At 44.5% G+C, this 4375-nt stretch overlaps 1 long non-coding RNA gene across 1 annotated transcript; it reads left to right on the top strand.

The window, feature by feature from the left end:
- Positions 1-1523: 1523 nt before the first annotated feature.
- On the top strand, positions 1524-3665 carry LOC119087239. Its single transcript, XR_005090665.1, has 3 exons — positions 1524-1808; positions 2338-2657; positions 3501-3665. It is a non-coding gene; the product is annotated as an uncharacterized LOC119087239 (long non-coding RNA).
- Positions 3666-4375: the final 710 nt, after the last annotated feature.

Genomic DNA, 4375 nt, shown 5'->3' with positions numbered 1-4375 from the left:
ATATCATTCCAGGGCATCTGTCAAAGGATTCCTTATCTTACAAAAGAGATACTTGCTCATCCATGTTCACCACCCCCCTCTGTTTATAATAGCAAGAAAATGAACCAGCCTAGTTGTCCATTAACTGATAAACAGAAAATGAAGGTGTAATACATATACAATAGAATTTTATGGTCATAAAGAAAACTGAAATAATAAAATTCAGGGAAACTGATAGAACTTTAAAATAATACATTAAGTGTTGTAACCCAGACTCAGAAAGACAAATAATCCATGTTCCTGACATATTTGAATTCTATTCTAATTGTTTTATATAAGTGCATTTATGTAGGAGTGCATATAGAAGCCAGAAGACTAAAAAGGAGTCTATGAGAAAGGAGAAGGAGGCTTTAAGGAAGGTGTGTAGTGAGACTTTATGGATGTATATTCTGACATTACTGGGAGATACAATCTCACAGCAAACTCTCTGAGCCTCTGGATCTTATAATCTTTCTACCCCCTCTTCAATAATGATCCGTGAGCCTTAGGTGAGGGAGTATTCCGTAGGCATATCCATTGAGACTGGGCTCCAAAACTCTGCATTTTAGCTGGTTGTAATTTTCTATAGTGGTCTTCATCTGTTGCAAAGAGAAGTGTCTTTGACGAGGGGTAAATAACACGCTTATCTGTACATAAAAGGACAAATGTTTACAGTTTCTTGTTAAGGATCACGTTGGTTTAGTAAATTAGAGGTTATAGATTCTTTTCCAATAACCATGACTGTGCTAGCATTGAGTACTTAGCAAGTTTCTAGTACCAGGCATGGTTTCCCTCTTGTTGACTGGTTCTCAAGTCCGATTGGAGTGCTGTTGGTTACTGCTAAGATATATTTACCACTACTCCACCCTTAGGACTTAGAGTGCCATGCAGGGCTTTAGTTTGGTTCATATGCATCATAGCTGGGCAGGACCATTAGTTGGCTTCCTCCTTTGGAAGCTTGCATGAAATCTGGTACCATGAAAGCTAATCCTCAGGGAGGGGGCATTCCAGGTCAGCTTCAACTCTCCGTTCTCTGGGCTCTGTTTCTGAAGTGCATGATGTCTTTGGTATAGGAGCTTACCTTCCCCTTCTGGGCAAAAACCAAGTGTAACAGCAATGAGGGGTCTCTTTTTTCTTCGTGGTCTGCTGGCTGGCTACCAGGCTATGAGGACAAAGGTGGCATGCAGGGCTTTGTATGGCCTGTAAGTATGACAGAAATAGCCTTCCGGGAGTCAGCCTCTGTGTTACAGCTCAACTTCATTTCAGAGTATATACAGGATAGGGACAGTGGCTGGGGCATCATTTAATTTGCATTTGGCGGCATGGTTCTACCATACAGCTGGAGCACAATACTTAATTATAGACAGCAGAGGGAGGAGCATTTGCAGGAAACTGTGTCAAAGGTCACACTTAAGATAAGTCAGGCATCGAAGCTCAGGGACAGCTTCCAAAAAAGGTCAGGCATCCTGGTCTAGAGACACTATCCAAATAAGGTCAAGAGGGAGTCCTGCTGTAAAGGGAGTCCTATCCAGACATGGCGAACTGCAACCTTAAATGCAGGGTTCTTAAACTCCAACATGGCAGTAAGTTATATATTTGGGGACTCTCTTGGACAGCCCTGGTTAACAACTCAAAAGAGAGCTTCTTGCGTGATACCAAGGATTCTTACAGAAAAAAGGCTACACAAAAAACGTTTCCATCTCAAGGTGGCAGCCAGGCTAAGGAGGAAGCCTGGATAGTAGAAGCTACCCATATTGGAATTTGATCTTGGACTTCTAACTTCCAGAGCTGTAAGTAAGGAAACGTGCGCTGTTTAGGTAACTCCATCTGTGGTATTTTGCTGTAGTAGCCCTCATAAGCAAATGCAATATACACTTTAGAAATGTTTTCCATTTTATGACTCACCCTTTTATTCTTTCTTAATCTTCTATCTTGTTGTTGTTGTTGTTTTGAGTTTTGTTTTTTTTGAGACAGGGTTCCTCTGCATAGCCTTAACTGTCCTGGAACTCAGCTCTGTAGACCAGGCTGGCCTCAAAATCACAGAGATCCGCCTGCCTCTGTCTCCCATGTGCTGGGGTTAAAAGGCATGCGCCAGCACCGCTGACTCAGTCTTTTACCTAAAATAAAAAAAAAAAAAAGCCCTGAAACCAAGGAGAGGGGGTGGGCACCACTACAATGAACAAATATGTGATGGAGAGATGGGAAAGACAGAAAAACCAGAGTGGTGGATGCACCAGGGAGAGAGGCAGATGTGGAGACTTGATGGCAGTGACAGGTGACAGAGAGAGCTGAGGTTGACATCCTGTCATTGCCCCATAGGGATTGTGGGATAGTGTGCAACAGCCTGGAGTTCATGCAGGTGCAGACTCAGCCCTGAAACCTGCAGTGTGGCCACCGGATCCCCCTGGCTCTGGGCAACAATGGAGGCCCAAGATAAGGAAAATTTCACTGTCTGGATTGGACCTCCTCAAAGGACCACCGTTGTCTGAGATGCTACTGGAGATCATGTTGATGTCTGTGGTCCATGCTGCTGCCCAGGCCATGATGAAGCCTGAGATCCATGTGGATGCATGCAATCTGGGCCACCACTTGATCTGGTTATTTCCTTGGGCTTCGCTGCCTCAGGGGGTCATCCTGATGTAAGTGGCATGTGTAGTCACCTGAGGCCATGTTGAGACCTGTGACCCATGCAGCCAATGAGGACCATGAGTGGGTTAGTGGTCCCCCGTATGGCCAAGAGCCATGTTGATGTCTGTGGCCTGTGGTACCACAAAAGCATATGTGGATGCCCGTGGTCTGGGTCTTGGTTATTTGCCTATATCTGTGCCAAGATCACACTGTCTTCATTACTGTGCTTTTAAAATAAGCCACTTCTGACAACAAACGCCGGTGAGGCTCTTAGGAAAAAGAAATCCTTAAAATGGCTAGTAAGCATGTAAATGTACAGAAATAAGTCTAGATGTTTCTCAAAACCAAAATTAGAACTATAATATGACCCACCTACCCTATATAGCTAAAGGACTCCAAACCCTACAACAAATATATTTGTACATCCATGCTTATTGCTGCTCTGTTCACAATAGCTAGGAAATGGAACCAGCCTGGATGTCCAACAGATGAAAAAAAAATGTTTAATGTGATACATATATACATAATAGACTTGTATTCTGCCATAAGTAAAAATGAAACTACTCTATATGTAAGAAAATGAATGGACCTGGAGTTATTATATTAAGCAAAGTAATCCAGACTCAGAAAGACAAATACTGCATGTCTTCTCCTGTATGAGGAACATAGATTGGAATTTTTATGTATGTGGGGAGCGGTAAGTATGTCATGAAACTTCAGACATTAGATAGGGAAAATGGTGTCTTAAGAAATAGAGGATAAGGCAGCAGAAGCTGGGTCCCAGCCATCAGGGCCCAGATCCAGTGCTTTGAGTGAGTCCACCCCAACATCTATACTATCTTCTTCCCATCTAGGAGCTGCTGGAGTATGTGAAGAAGCTGGTCCTACAGAACCAGAGCTGCAGGATCACCACGACTCTGGCTACAGCAGAATACCAGAGACAAGTTGACTCATCGAAGTAAATATTTGCATGCAATGCTGTCTGGACAATATATATATTGTATATGTGACACACTGCAGTTTCCAATGTCAACTATGATGGATAAAGATTCAATAGAGAGGTGGAAAGATAGAGGAACAGAGTGGTGAGTGAGTGAAGGAGAGAGGCAGAACTAGAGACACAGTGGTGGTGATGGGTGAGGGAGAAGCCTGTGGTGGACAAGGGAACATGTCCTAGCTGAGTAGGGCTAACAGGATGGTATGCAGCAGCCTGGAGCTTGCACTCTGACTCAGACCCCAAACATGCTGCCTGGCCACACAATCACCCTGGTTCTGAGCAACAACAGGATGTCTAAAATGAAAATCAGTTTATTTTTTTTAATTGGATCTCCTCAAAAGACTTCTATGTCTGTGCTGCCCCTGGAGACCACTTTGGTATCCGTGGTCCACTGCCTCAGGGCCTGTTGAAGCCCGAGGTTCCTGTGGCTGTCCATGGTCCTCCAGCAGCCAGGAACCTAGGTGATGTCCCTGCTCTGAGTTACCATTGAAGATTATACAGGTGCCCTTGGTCTGGACTGCTATCTGAAGCCGTGTTGGTGTCCATGAACTGAGCTGCTGCCAGGGACCATATTGATGTGAGTGGCCCATACTGCCACCTGAGGCCATGTTGAGGTCCCTGGCCTGTGCTGCCACCAAGGGCGATGATGGTGTCCAGGGTCCACACAGTAGCAGAGGGCCATATTGATGTCCATTGTCTGTACTATGGTCCAGGGTATGTTCTTACGCCAGA

This window comes from Peromyscus leucopus, unplaced genomic scaffold, assembly GCF_004664715.2.
Source record: "Peromyscus leucopus breed LL Stock unplaced genomic scaffold, UCI_PerLeu_2.1 scaffold_460, whole genome shotgun sequence".
Taxonomy (NCBI): domain Eukaryota; kingdom Metazoa; phylum Chordata; class Mammalia; order Rodentia; family Cricetidae; genus Peromyscus; species Peromyscus leucopus.
Note: the sequence above shows the minus strand (reverse complement) of the source record. Positions and strands in the feature narration are given on the sequence as shown.